This window comes from Gopherus flavomarginatus, chromosome 9 (assembly GCF_025201925.1).
Source record: "Gopherus flavomarginatus isolate rGopFla2 chromosome 9, rGopFla2.mat.asm, whole genome shotgun sequence".
Lineage (NCBI taxonomy): Eukaryota > Metazoa > Chordata > Testudines > Testudinidae > Gopherus > Gopherus flavomarginatus.
Genome location: NC_066625.1, coordinates 64,289,219 through 64,305,054, shown reverse-complemented (window position 1 = coordinate 64,305,054; position 15,836 = coordinate 64,289,219). Strand labels below are relative to the sequence as shown.

The 15,836-nt window shown below is 43.7% G+C and overlaps 1 protein-coding gene and 1 long non-coding RNA gene across 3 annotated transcripts in view; both read right to left on the bottom strand.

Annotated features, from left to right (window-relative positions):
* THSD4 (thrombospondin type 1 domain containing 4) overlaps positions 1-15,836 on the bottom strand; it is a 654,719-nt gene that overhangs the window by 102,388 nt on the left and 536,495 nt on the right. The window lies entirely within an intron of this gene.
* LOC127058289 (uncharacterized) lies at positions 9,705-13,951 on the bottom strand. The gene is made up of 3 exons (XR_007776338.1): positions 13,854-13,951; positions 12,617-12,673; positions 9,705-12,390 (listed from the first exon to the last, which is right to left on the bottom strand). It is a non-coding gene; the product is annotated as an uncharacterized LOC127058289 (long non-coding RNA).

Sequence of the window (15,836 nt, the reverse complement as noted above, 5' to 3'; positions counted from 1 at the left end):
TATAAGCTGGGTGGTCAAAAATAGTTGGAAACTTATCATGTAGACTCATTTCTGATATCTGTTTTCTGATACATTATTTTTCTCTTAGCAGTCTCAAGAGAACAATATCCTGTAAATGTTATCATTTGTCATTGCTGTACACCCTGCACACTGAAAGTTAAGAAGATCCACTGTGAATGAAAATTATTTGTTTTTTCATTTGAAAATAGTTATCAAACTATTTGAAATGGAGAACTCCAGTAACTATAATAGAGGTATAGCCTGAATCTGATAAACTGGACAGTTTGGAAATATCTTGCTAATATTTTCACTAACTTTTTGTTCCAGAAAATGGAGGAAGTAACCAGGGGATGGCCATTTTACACTTGATTCTGACCAAGAGGGAAGAATTGGTAGTGAATCTGAAGGTGAAAGGCAATTAGGGTGACAGTGATCATGAAATGACAGATTTCATGATTCTAAGGAAAGGAAGGAGTGAGAGCAGTAGAATTAGGATAATGTACTTGAGAAAAAGCAGATAAACTCAGAGAACTGGCAGGTAGGGTCCCCTGGAAAGAAAATTTAAGGGAAAAATTCAGGACAGCTGACAGTTCCTTCAGGAGACAATATTAAAGGCACAACTGCAAACTATTCCGATGCAAAGAAAAAAGAGGAAGAATAGTAAAAGGCCAATATGGCTCCATCAGGAGCTCTTTAATGACCGGAAAATAAAAAAGGAATCCTAGAAAAAGTGGAAACATGGTCAAATTGATAAGGAGGCATACAAAAAGAACACCATAAATACACAGGGACAAAATCAGAAAGGCTAAGGCACAAAATTAGTTACACTCAGCAAGGGACATAAAAGGCAATAAGAAGAGATTCTTTAAATACATTAGGAGCAAGAGAAAGATGAAGGAAAGTGTAGGCCCTCTACTTAGTGGGAAAGGAGAGCTAGTAACTAGAAGGAGAGCTTTCTTGATGAAATCAAGTAAGCTGAGGTGCTTAATGCCTATTTTGCTTCAGGCTTCACTAAAAACGTTAATGATGGCCAGATGTTTAGCACAATATTGACTACCAGGGGGAAGGAAAGCAAGCCAAAATAGGGAAAGAACAGTTAAAGATTATTTAGATAAGTTAGATGTATTATAATCAGCAGGGCCTGATGAAATTCATCCTAGGACATTTAAGGAAATAGCTGAAGCAATCACTGAGCCATTAGTAAATATCTTTGAAAACTCCTGTAGGATGGGAGAGGTCCCAGAAGACTGGAGAAGGGCAAAAATAGTACCTATCTTTAAAAAAAGGAATGAGGAGGACACAGGGAATTATAGACCAGTCAGCCTAACTTCAATATCTGGAAAGATATTGGAGCAAATTATTAAAAAATGAATTTGTAAGCACCAGGAGGATAATAGGGTCATAAGGAGTAGTCAGCATGGATAGGGAGGAAGCAGTAGATATGATATACCTTGATTTTACTAAGGCTTTTGACACAGTTCTTCATGACAGTCTCATCAGCAAACTAGGGAAATGTGGTCTAAATTAAATTACTATAAGGTGAGTGCACAACTGGTTGAAAGTCAAAGAGTACTTATCAATGGTTTGCTGTCAAACTGGAAGTAGTAAGTTCCTGCAGAGGTCAGGTCTGGGTTCAGTACTATTTAATATTTTAATTAATAACTAACTTGGATAATGGAGTAGAGAGCATGCATATAAAATCTGTACATGACACCAAGCAGGGAGGGGTTGCAAGCAGTTTAGAGAACAGGTTTAAAATTCAAAATGATCTTGACAAATTGAAGAATTGATTTGAATTCAACAAGATGAAACTCAATAAAGGCAAGTGCAAAGTACCTCACTTAGGAAGGAAAATCAAATACACAACTACAAAATGGGGAATAACTATCCAGGTGGTAGTACTACTGAAAAGGATCTGGGGGGTTACAGTGGACCACAAACTTAACATGAGTCATCGGTGCGATGCAGCTGCAAAAAGGCAAATATGATTCTGGGGTGTATTAACAGAAGTGTTGTATGTAAGACATGGGAAGTAATTGTCCTGCTCTATTTGGCACTGGTGAGGCCCTAGCTGGAGCACTGTGTCCAATTCTGGGCATCTCAATTTAGGAAGGATTTGACAAATTGGAAAGAGTGCACAGGAAAGCAACAAAAAGGATATAAGGTTTAGAAACCTGACCTATGAAAAAGGTTGAAAAAATTGGGCATGCTTAGTCCTGAGAAAATGTGACTAAGGAGCAACCAATATGTTAAGGGCTGTTATAAAGAGGACAGTGATCAACTGTTCTTTATGTCCACTGAAGGCAGAACAAGAAGTAATGGCTTAATCTTCAGCAAGGGAGATTTAGTTTAGATATTAGGAAAAACATTCTAACTATAAAGACAGTTAAGCTGTGGAGTAGACTTCCAAGGGAGGTTGTAAAGTCCTCATCACTGGAAGCTTTTCAGAACAAGTTGGATAAATACCTGTCAGAGATGGTCTAGGTTTACTTGGTCCTGCCATAGCTCAAGGGGGCTGGACTTGATGACGTCTCAAGGTCCCTTCCAGCCCTATGTTTTTATAATTCTAATATTAATGTCTTGTGGGGGTTCAGTCCAAGGGCAAGAGTGTGTACATCAGCAGTATTACATGAAAAGAAAACTATCTAGGACAGGGGTGGGCAAACTACGGCCCACAGGCCGGATCTGACCCCTCAGGGCTTTGGATCCAGCCCGTGGCGCCACAGGAACCACATCCCTGTGGCCCCTGGGCAGTGGTGACAGAGCGCTCCATGTGTTGCCCTTGCCTCCAGGCACCACCCCCCATAGCTCCCATTGGCCAGGAATGGGGAACCAATAGAAGCTTCAGGGGAGGTACCTGGAGGTGCGGCAAGGGCAGTGCATGCAGAGCCCTCTGCTCCCCCTCCCCCAGGAGCTGCCACCCCAGAGTCAATTGAGGTAAGCAGGGCCAGAGCCCAAACCCCTCCGGTACCCTGCCCCCCAATTCCCTGCCCCAAGCCCCCTGCCTGCACCTCACACCCCCTCCTGCATGCCAAATCCCTGCCTTGAGCCTTCTTGTACATGCCACACCCCTCCTGCATGCCAACTCCCTTCCCTGAGCTCCCTGCAGCATCCTGCACCCCTGTGAACCCCAACCCCCTGCCCTGAGCCTCCTCATATACCCCGTGCCCCTCCTGCACCCCTGCCCTGAGCCCCCTCCTGCACTCCGCACCCCTTCTGCACCCCAACCCCCTTCCCTGAGACTCCTCATACACCCTGCACCCTTCCAATGTCCCAATCCCTTGCCCTGAGCCCCTTCCTGCACACCACACCCCCTCCCACATCCCAACCCCCTGCCCTGCACACTATTTCCCCACCCATATGTGGCCCTCAGCCCAAAAAGTTTGCCCACCTCGATCTAGGAACACTACAAATGCAAAGGCACCACTGAACTGAGTTTATCACAGTTCAGAATTACATTCTGTCACCGTGCCTCATTACTGGTATCATTAAACTAAATTAAACTATTAAGCTCATGGGCCAAATTTTTCCTCGATCAAACTCCATTAGAGTTCCATGGAAGTCAACAGACATGAGTCTGGCCCAATATCATTATAACATAAAGGCTACTTTATTAACGGCAACCACTGTTCGCAGCATAGACAAGGCATCAGAGATCAGGCTCTAAATAGCTAACAAAAATATTATTTACATTTGAGCATAACTGGACAAATTACCATCCATCTGCTTTGCATTCAGGATTTAAAGTTTTATAACACTGATTTGTGGCAAGGATGATACAAAAGATATGGCTCAATATCAACAAAGCTAATATGATTTTCTAAGTAGTGTTTTTTTCTAAACCAAGTCCATATTATGCAAATGGTTCTAAATACAGACCACTCCTGATCTTCAGAAATTCTCTTTTCCAGGCCTGTGCCCCTCTTGCTGTTCATTTGAACAGAGACTGCCACATTTCTTCCATGTTAATGTTTCAATTCCCTACATCACCTGATAGACTGTAGTTGAAAATGAGGTAGCTGTCAAATTCCTGCATACCAAAACTATGACAACATGGCTAATCTAGCACAATGTGTCTTATTTTTTCACAACAGAGGACAGCATGCTAACAAGGGAAATAATGTCTGTCATCAGAGATGTGTTATATTTCTGTTCATACTAATGTCTCCAGAAAGCTGTTGAGAGCATATTTTTGGTTGGTTTATATAGAGATATAGATATATATATACACACACACACACAAACATATACACACAATTCCTTCACAATTTCAAGGGGTGGGCAGAGTTTTAACCGAGTTTTATGGGACTGCAGTCTGCAATTGCTTTTCTCTTACCAGTCTTTCCTACATAAGTCAAAATCCGGTGGTTCCTCAGCAGGGTCAACAACAAGCTGTTTATTTTGAATGGTTGAAACGGTCCATGCGGCTCTCCATAGAGCCTCTGCATCAAAGTTGAGTGTAAGGGTCTAGATGAGGTTCCATAGAAGACTGTGGGATTTTAATCTTGTCCTTGGTGGGTTCTGCAGGTCATTGTGCAATGGGATCCTCATGTTTGCATTGACATGGGTGAGAAAGCCAGATGTCTGGGCAGCTCTTTTAATCGGTGGAGGCTGGATGTACTATAGGATTGAGAGCCAGTTCACTGGTTTCAAGGAGTTTAGCGTGACTGCTGTGAATAGGGTGACCAGATGTCCCAATTTTATTGGGACTGTCCCAATATTTACTTGTTTGTCTCCCGTCCTGACCGATGTTTGGTCAAGATGTGAATTTTCCTGATATTTTTCCCTCCGGTGCACAGGTGGAGGGGGCTCGTGCCCCCCTGCCCCAACTCCACCCCGGCCCCGCCCCGACTCTGCTCCTCCCTTTCTCATTGGATCCTTCCCCAAATCCCCACCCCTTCATTGCCTTATTAGATTCCTCCCCAAATCCCCACCCTGACCCTGCCTCTTCCCCGAGCACACCGCATTCTTCCTCCTCACCCCTCCCTCCCAGGTTTGCACTAATCAGCTGTATGGTGGCGCAAGTGCTGGAGGGACCGGGGAGAAGCAGGACGCGGCAGCCAGCTCAGGGGAGGTGGAGGCAGCACGAAGGCGAGCTGGTGCAGAGGGGTGGGGCATGGAGCTACCGGTGGGTGCTCTGGGTGCTTTTTTCCTCTGCCGCCGACACTTGGGTTTTTCATATTTTTTTTGTTGCTCCAGTGGCACTGTGCCCCCCACCCCACGTCCCAATATTCCATGTCTCTCATCTGGTCACCCTAGCTGTGAAACCACACTGGCACACAATATTTAGCCATGGAATATATCAGTTCATAGGGTCCATGGACTAGAGCCCCATGATGTTCCGGCCAATAACAGTATATTACATGTAGTCTTTTTCAAGGAGTGCAAAACCACAAATCTATGCCTTCAGTCTTCATGAACCTTTGAGAAATTCTGCCACTGGATATCACAGCAATGATAAGCAGATCTGGCAAAAGGCATTTTTTCAAATATAACTAAAACAACAGTAGGTTGTCATTCTACTGAACCACATCTGAAACTTGGTCCACTTTCTTAAACAAAGAATGAACTAATTACTGCTTATTTAAATGTTTACTATGGGTTTTGTCATTCATTCTGATTTATTCTAAGTTGACAACAGAGATTGTGTTAGGGAGAAGAACAGAAACAACAGGTAGAGATAAAGTAGGCATAAGAGAAAAAACTGAACTATAAATGAACTTCAAGGATCTATAGAAATATACAGATAAATTTGTAGCTTAAAACATAATTGGCACTATTTTGACTTTCAATAACTGAAATGTACAAGTCTCCTGTACCACTTCAAATGTAATTTTGTTATTAGTCCTTTACAGTTAAAGCTAGTAAAATAAGAAATCCCTGTCTCTGTGCCCTGAAAATAATGTATATAAAAATCTGATGAGTTCAATCTTCCTGCACTTTAATGGGATTTCTCCCATACCAATATTTCTTCATAATTATGAAGAAGGATTAGCTGTAGGCTTAGGGCCTCTTTAAATCAAAACAAATGTGGAGTAATCCTCAGCCTCTTGTCAGCAGATGAACCAATATGATTCATTGTATTTTGATTAAGAGGAGCATTCAATTTTTATCATCTTCCCTTTTGCCTTATGCAGTGTATAAAAGTGCGTTTTCTCAAATGCTCAAATGGGTGAACACTGTCTATACTTAAGACTGAACAAAGAGATGATCCTTTTACTAATAGTGTCCTTGGGGGAATATTATTAGATGGCACAAGTTATCAGCTGGGTACAGAGCTTTCAACCTCTAAATCACCAGTCTGAATTGGAGCCAAGGCAGAAATGGTAGTGATTTAATGTGGCCAGTGCAAAATTACACAGGTGATGGTTTTAGTTCAGTTCTTTGTGTGCAAGTATCTACATCACCATGACGGGCATCAACAATAGCAGTTTCAGTTAAAAGATAAAGGATTGAGAGTCAGAGACAAAAACCTTCCCAAATCCTTCCAGAGCAAGAACCTCCTCATCTGGAGATCATCTCTCATACTCAGGCATATGAAAAGAGCAATGTGGGAAAGTCTGCAGTGTTCAATGCCTGTGCTACACCAGTTCTGTGCATAAACAGAGGATTTCCATATGGCACTATGCATGAGTCCTAAAAGCCTGGGCTTGATGACATCATTTTGTTATGACATTAAATGACATCGTGGGATGGAATACCAGTATAACACATAGGGCCAGATTCTCTTGTCCTATATGGTGCAAAGTGAACTTAAAGCCACTGGAAATTGCTCCTGTAGAATTTCCCTTCCGTATACGGGAGTCTCTGTCAGTGCAAAGCCTGACTCCACCACCTCCTGAACAGTATTACCTACCTCCCAGCATAAGGCTAGGCAGGGTCCATGCTGGAAGCAGGAGGGAGTGTGTCAGAGGGGGCATGATGGAGTGAGGCTCTGCTATGCTGAATTCTTTGCTGATGAAAATAAAATTTGTCCCTCTGCAACTGTAACTTATACCACGCCCAAGTGGCTGGGAATCACAACTGGCTCGCTGTCATTTTCCCTTTCCACCCTGCCTGACTTCTGCACCAATAGCTCCACTTGGGGGAAACAGAAAATCAAGCGCACCAGGTGAAATTCTGGGGGGGGGCAGAGGTCAGTGGCAAAACTCCCAGTGACTTCAATGGGGCTAGGATTTCACTCACCAAATCCAATCCATGGCAATTTTGTGCCTCGGAATGCTTTGGCATGGATGCTGAATGATTAAACACGGTGTGCACCAGTGTAAAGGCTACTCTGCTATTTCAATATGAATATTAGAGCTAAACTTGAAAACTTGTTGAAAAGCAGGGAGCAGATGAGAAAATAAATTGAAATAATATTTTTCAAACTTGGCATTTTATGGCCAATCAGCCAACCACCAGGTTATTCCTAGCTTTCAGTTGTTTAATTTCAACTGTTAAATTGGAAGCATATTTCCAATTTACACATTTTTCCTGAACAGTGAAAGACAGAAATGGCCCAGCTGCTGGCAAAGACCCAAGGAAAACAAGTAATGAGGAGAAAGACACCCCAGAAAGTCAAGCATATAACCCTAAAATAAATGTTAGGATCCTGCAGGGTCCTAGAGCATGTGGTATTTAAACAGTTTATATGCTGGTATAGTGCGATACTTGGTAGTTGCCAAAGTTAGCAGATGGTTATATGCGGTTTAAAAAGTAACTGAATCCGAGACACATGCATGTAGCTGTGATTCACAATCACCTCTATAGATTCACATTGATGGAGGGATTGATTAATATACTCAAACTAGCCCAAAAAGTGACTGGCAGAGCTGAACTGACCACTTGCTGTACAAAAATCAATAAAAACACATTCTATAGTAGTGTAATATTTGGTAACTCAATCTAGCGACGTTTAAAAACACGAATACATGTTACAATGTATCCTTAGCAATCCAAGGAGTAAATTGGAAGAGTAAGTGAATGTGCATGTGGTGTTTCGTTCTCCCACCATTCACTCTTGCTTTCCAAACCCCATATTCTTTTTTAAAACTTTTTTCTTTATTTATTCACTTTATGCTGGTTTCTGTTGTTAAGCGCCAAAAAAAATCTAAACTAACACACAATCCCTGACCAACTCATCCAAAGAAACCAAAACCAGCTGATCTAATAACAGTAATTTTCTCACTCAAGCCAACAAAATCATAGCACACATCTGCACTAAACACCTCCTCTGCTTAAAAAAAAAAAAAAAAAAAAAAGAATAGGAGTCATGGACCGGTATTTCACATAGCTGTAATATAAATAATGTGCTGGCTGAACAAAATACATAATGGCTTTGAGTGGCATATCAGAAGAAGCCAAAAAAGCAGCAAAAGATCTCTAAAACTTACAATTGTTTTCCAGCGAATCATTTAATGGAGGTTTTTTTCTTTCAAGGGAAAAATACAGGACTTTGTTCAAATACATCAGGCATATGCTTGCTCTCATTCCTCTTCTAATTGTGTAAAGTGAACAGAAAGTCTTAAGATTTCCAACACATTTCTGTACTTAGTAACATTTCAGGATAGGAGGAGACAACTCATCTAGTTTGGCTCAACTCAGTGTTAAAAACTTCATCATGTTGACTAATACCATCATTACTTTGACATGGAACACAGGGAGAAACTCAATACCTTACCTAGCAAATAACCTTCTAAATTAGGGAAGAATTTCAATGTTCAGATTAATAATTTAGAATGGGATCCTACCTTAGCTGGGGGGTGACAGCAGGATGTTCACCACATTGTGCACAGAAAAACAGGGGAACTCATTTCTGTATTAGACCTCATTCCACAGGTCTAACATCACCCATGCCAGGCATTAACATCTCAATGGCAAAACACATTGCTGCCTTCTGAGAATTCTTCAAAAATCCCCACTGTTACCCTGGCCGCCAACATGCTCCTGCATGCTCAACGTTTTCTCCCTTTATATATATATATATATATATATATATATATATATATATATATATATATATATACACACACACACACATCTCTACCCCGATATAACACGACCTGATATAACACAAATTCAGATATAATGCAGTAAAGTGGTGCTCCAGGGGGAGGGAACGGGGCACACACTCTGGTGGATCAAAGCAAGTTTGATATAACAAGGTTTCACCTATAACATGGTAAGATTTTTGGCTCCAGAGGACAGCGTTATATCGAGGTAGAGGTGTATATGTGTATACATGCACACACACACACACACGAGATAGTCTGTAATCCATTCACATCCAAAATCTATAGACTTTGGTTAAAAACCTGTAATGTCTGCCCCAATCTCTTTATCCCCCCTTTTCCACAATAAACAGGAAGAATTGCTACTGCCAGGATAAGAAGGCAGAGGAACTGCAAATCAGTGCAATTGCTGGTTGCAATTTCAATCTTACTATCCTGGAACTCCCTGCTGTGATCTGTCTTCATGGATGAAGGGATAGTTGCTTTAAATCCGCTATCCTCACATTGGTTTCAGATCACTGTTGGTCAATGTAAAAATAGAGTGAATAGTAGTCAGGCTAAAAGATCTCCTCTGTCACTGGCCATGAGAAAACCCTTGATATTTGTGTCATATTTATGTGCATCACTGGCAACCTCAGTATTTTAGCTTTCTTTCAGCATATAAAAGAAATAGTTAAAAAAAGTAAAGAAAAAGGAAGCTTGAAGGACACAGCTGATACAGATATGTTTATTAGAATTGTGATCGTCAGAACATAAGATAACATCTCTGTATGCTGAATCCACAACAATTCCCCATTAGAAATGACAGGCAGAAATACTATTCATAGTGTTAACAGTATACATATTTAATCTTTATTTAATCAGTCTGCATCTCAGTGCTTTCAAAGACCATGTATGTGTACTTATTGTCCTGGAATCCAATTTCACAGACCGGACCATTGGCGATTGTTTGTTTTCCAAACTAAATAGCATCCTCAAAAAAAACCAAACAAACAAATGAACAAAGAAACAAACAAACAAACCAAACCCCCCTTTCTAATTATTCAAAATAAAAACAAAAATCTGAGTTGACAACATATTGTGTAAGCAGAATATTAAAGAAAATCTTTTCCCAAAGCAGATCAGCTTACTAGATTTTTCAGGTGATGCTGATGTGCATAGGAAAAGTCTGATTAGTTACAAAATGCAATGCACATTGTTTAACATCTGTAGTCCTAACAAATTATATACATTTTAAATGATGATTCTAATAGATAGCAGAATTAACCACAGATTTTAATGGAAGCAGGATCAGGCCCTGGAGAAATGCACTAGTGATGAAACTTTTAAAAGATCATATTAGCATTTGAAATTACATTTTTCCTTATATCAAACTGGCAAGTTTTTACAAATATTCATGAAAACATTGGGTGTCAAAAAGCAAAAATCGTTAGGTTGGTGCAGCTTTGCTCAGTAACTTTTTGTATCTAAGATTTTGCTATAACAACAAGCAAACATTTTAGGGCTTTAGGACTTGACCTTGCAAAAGGTTGAGCATCCTAAATCCCACTAAAGTCAATGGGAGTTAAAGACCCGCATCACTTTGCCGGGATGGTCAGCACCTTCCAGGATCAAGCCCTAAGTACTAGCCCTGGTGTAAATGTTTTTAACAATAGTTCAAGAGGCTAGGAAACTCAAGGATGCTTGATTTTGTGTGAAATTTAGAGAGATCCTGAATATGTTGTCCTTTTGCTCTGTTGAACAAAAGTCAGGCTACTAACAAAATGAAAAAAAAGCCCGATCAATTAACTTCCAGAAATTATTTCATTTTGAACTATTAGATACACATGGTTTGTATCAGAGATGGGCCTGACCCAAATCTATAGTCCCCTGAACTTTGGGGAAGTTCAAGTATGGGGCAAGACTCTGTGGCTTGATCCCGTATCTGCTTCAAAAGTGTTTACAGTGAATAGGGTGAGGCTCAAAACAGATCACACATTCCAAGTTGTAAAACAACCTAGTGAGCAGTAAATGTTACGACTCCCTCTTTGCTTGGTTCCAACTTTTTGTTTAAATCTATGCCTGTTAACTTTAGCCAAGAAAATCTACCTCAGAGGAATGTGATTCTCTCAGGTTATGGTGTCAGATACCTTAAGGCATCAGCTTCACCAGATTCTTGCCAAAACACAACACCCAAATTGATGCTCATCTTTTAAGAAGCTTCCAAGCAGTCACATTGTTTACTTAATGATTTGAACCTTTGAAATAATTTTCTGGTTTTACTGTTACAATAACATTGCCCTGTGCCTGCTGTTATGTTCATTTAACCATCTGTTACGTAAAGAGAAATGACAGAGACAAGTGCTACCCTCCTGAGTGGCTTGTGAAAACACTATTCATGTTTGCTGTATGGCAGTGGTGGGCAACCTGCGGCCCGCAGGCCACACGCGGCCCATCAGGTTAATCTGCTGGCAGACCACCAGACAGTTTGTTTACATTTGCACTAGCGCCCGCAGCTCCCAGTGGCCATGGTTCACTGTTCCCAGCCAATGGGAGCAGTGGGAAGTGGAGCAGCCCACAGCTCCCATTGGCTGGGAACAGCAAACCTCGACGACTAGGAGCTGCAGGCGGCCATGCAAATGTAAACAAACTGTCTGGTGGCCTGCCAGTGGATTACCCTGATTGGCTGCAGGTTGCCCATCACTGCTGTATGGTCTAGACAGTACAGTCCATCCTGGTTTTGTGGCTTTTCTAATGCTTAGCACACAAGGATTCAGTCAGAAAGAAGCTAGTATGTTATTTTGTACATGCAGCACTTCAAAGAACACCGGCACTACAGGCAATCCAGGAGTTCATCACCATAAGCTGGGGCAGTTTTGCCATTTCCATTGTAGTTAAGGTGCAGAGGCTACTCACTTGGGTCATATAAAATTATAAACATGTTAAAGGTGAGAATCACCCCTTTCCACAAACCAGTACATGGAAGAGAGCCTTGGGGAGAAAAATTCTATAGGGATAGGTTCCCCTTGCAGAGTTTTCTCCAAAATCATTCCTTTGGGGGAAGGCTCTGGAGTAGGCAGTGGAATACCCCACAAACACTGCATATATTAGGGGAAGGTCGGAATGCCTCTGCACTTGCTCCCCAACTCCTTGCCTGGCTCCACTGGAGCCGAACTAAATGGACACTCAGATTAATTGCTGTTTCCCCTTGGAGAAGGCATAATATAAAAGTTAATGCAGCTCGACTGATGCCCTGTATGGGAAGATAACATGTGTCCTGCCCCAACCACATGTGGACACCTGATCCTGCAGACTGGCAGGTAAGAGGTGTTATGGAGGTGACTGACTCCCATCCTGCACAAGAAGGGGATGATGTGTGCAGAAAGGGAACCTCTTTCTTGGCCTTGAGTTGCATTAACTAAGATTGAATAGAGAAAGAAAAAGTGTTAGGTAAGATCAACAAAAAATTGGAGCAGATTATTAATTTGGAAGCCTGGTGACCTGTGCTAGACCAGCCAGATTCACTTGAAGGAAGAATCAACCCTTCCTCCCACCCCCAAAAAAACAAAAACAGAAACAAAAAGCTTTGGACTATGAACCTACGAGTGAATGATGAAATGTTGTGACAGAAATTCAATAGTTACCTTAAAGATCTGCCATGTATTGAAGAACTCTTACATAAAAGAGTTACAGCTGAACATCTGCAGACAGATTACAGATTTAGACATTGTTGCCTCAGTTCCTGTCAAACAATTTATAAGACAAATGATGGGCTGCTTATTTTGCCAATAAACATATATCACTTCCGAGAATTTTTCCAAGCTCTTATGTTGCTTTGCATATAAATGCTCTCATGTTTTGGGTAGAGTCCTACATACTCATCAGAACAACAGATGTGTTTACCTGATAAGATTACTAGCTTTTTTCTTTTACTGCTGGCAAAACATACAGAAACAAAATCCCAATTTTTCAAACGTTTAATAAACCAAGAATTTCAGTTTGGTTGGAATCCAAATACAGGAAAAGCTTTGTTACCCAGCATGTTGGAGGAATGGGGTGAGGGGGTGTGCAGGAGCTCCCATTTGGTGCTCAGGGTGGGGATGTGGGGGATGCATGGGGTGTGGGGCGGGTGCAAGAGTCAGGGCAGAGGGCTGGGGGCATGTAAGGGCGGTGCAGGTGTCAGGGAAGGGGGGGGCTGGGTAGGTGTGGGGGTGCCAGAGTCAGGGCTGGGGTGGTGGGGAGGTGAAGGAGTCAAGCAGAGGGTTGGGTGTGTATGAGGGAGGTACAGGGCTCAGGGCAGAGGCCTGAGGTGTGTGTGTGTGTGGGGTCAGGGCAGACAACAAGGTGACTACTCCTCTCAGAATCCCCAAACACCCCCCGCTCCTTGTCCCCTGACTACTTCCTCCTGGGACCCCTGCCCCTAACTGCCCCCCGGAAACCCACCCCCTATCTAAGCCTCCCTGCTCCTTGTCTCCTGACTGCCCCCCCTAGGACCCTACTCTCTACCTGTCCCCTGACTTCCCCAACCCCTCTCCACACCCCTGCCTCTTGACAGGACCCCCAGAACTCCAGACTCATCCAACCCCCCAGCTCCTTGTCCCCTGACCACCCCCTCCAGAGACTCCCCACCCTAACTGCCCCCCAAGACCCTCCTTGCTCCCTGTCCCCTGACTGCCCTGACCTCTATCCACCTCCACCCCCTGACAGACCCCAGGACTCCTATGCCCCATCCAACCCCCCCGCTCCCTGACTGCCCCCTCCAGAGACCCCCCCGTCCCTAACCACCCCACCCGGGATCCCACCCCCATCCAACCCACCCTGCCCTCTGTCCTCTGACTGCCCCCACCCCTTATCCAACCCCCCCAGCCCTGGACCCCTTACCATGAGGCTCCAAGCAGAGCCAGATACGCTGCCTTGCAGGAGCATGCAGCCCCACCCCTCAGAGTGCTGCGCGCATGGCGGCAGGGCTCCAGTTGAGTGAGAAGTGTGTCTGCCTCCCCGCGGAGCCAAAAACTGCCCTGCGGGAGAGTGCAGCCCCAGCCCCCAGAGCGCTGCACATGAGCGCGCGTCCGGCGGCAGAACTCCAGGGGAGGAGGGAAGGTGGAGGAGGGGCCGGCGGTTTGCTGCGCTCGGCCCGGTGCTCCGGCCCAGGAGCGCGGAGCCCGTGGTTTGCCGCGCCGGGAGAGTGGGGCCATTTGCCCACCCCCGTGCACATGCTTATGTCTCTGCTGCCTGCCCCCGCGGGGGGGAGCAGAGGGCAGAGAAGAGCGGGCCAGGCTGGGCAGGGTTTTTAATGTCATGCTAGAGTCCCGGCAGGCAGCAGCATGTCATTAAAAATCAGCTCACGTGCCATCTTCGGCACCAGTGCCATAGGTTGCTGACCCCTGCCCTAGATGGAAGTGCAGCCAGGTGGAGCCAGTGCTTGGGGAGGGCGGGGCAAGCGCACAGAGCCCCCATGGCCGTTCTGCTGCCTAGGTGCAGCAGGGATATGTTGCCACTTCCGGGAAGCCCCATGGAGCCAGGTAGGGAGCGTGCCAGCCCCATGTCAACCGGACTTTTAATACAGATATCAAAAAAGCTGGTTTCCAGAGCTTTATGGCTGGCAAAGTGCTGGATAAAACAGCTTTTACTGTATTAGGAAACAAATTATTATTATTATATAAATAGATAAAATGGCCAAAAAAACAGTTTCTTGTTTATCTACACATACCTGAAGACAGATTTTACTACAGTATCTCAGAGGTGGAGACAGATACTTACACATGTAAGTTCAAGGCTTTTAAAGTCATGGTGACGCTGAAGTTGCACCATAGTTACAATTTTTCATATATACACATATATAAATTCATAACACTTTCTCTATACATATTTCATAATAACTATCAAGTTCCAGACATTTCAAGCTTTCACAAAAGAGCTTACTGATATATTTTACAATACACCAAAACAGTATGCAACTTGTTGGTTTAACTTTATTTTTGGGATTTAACCCATCTGGTTTTCCATTTGAGGTGTCTGGACCTTGATGACACAAATACCCATGCTTCTTACAAGCAGACTGGGATTGTGAGGCTCCTAGATACCCAAATTTCTCTGAGGCATGTAGGCCCACCTCTAATTAGCCCCTTTGTCCAGTACCATCAGAAAAAGAACATGATCTAAGTAACTCTGGGCAGAGCTTTTCACCTGTGAACTGATGAGAGGAATTTGCTATAGATACTACCCAAAGGATAGTTCTTTTAATTCTTTTAATCCAGGAGCAGAGCCCCAGGGAGCCTGGGAGCCGGGGTGAGGCCGAGCACGGGGTCTCAGCCACAGGGCCAGTGGCGGGGACCCGAGCCCCAGGTGTGGTGAGGGTTTGGGGAGCGGAGGGCCAGGCCACGGCATAGGTGTTCAAAGCAGGTTTTTGCTCAGAGTCCGTGGCTGGGGAGTGGGGCGTGGGGCCAGTGGCCCCACTTAAAACCCTGGGGTGCTGCAGCACCTCCGCACCCCTACTTCCCATGCCTAACAAAATAATATCTTATAACCAGCTTATCACATCCCTTGGGGTAAAGAAGAGACTGAATGTGGTTCTAGGCAAAACAATGGGGCATCTTCACTAAAGCTGCTGGACACAGAAAGGCCTTAAGAACTATAGCTCCCAGATTGACACAGGGTGTGCTGCTTAATGTCACCATGCAAGGTCTCTCCAAGTGCCAGCCTAGGCTAACCTGACATGGAAGGTACTGATTACACTACATAGCTGTTTCCGGACAGGTGGACAGCAGTACAAGAAACTAATCTGAATAGTCCTGTAATATAGAATTACCACATATATAGGAGGTCTAGCCACTACATGCTGGACCTGTTAAAAAAAGGACATTA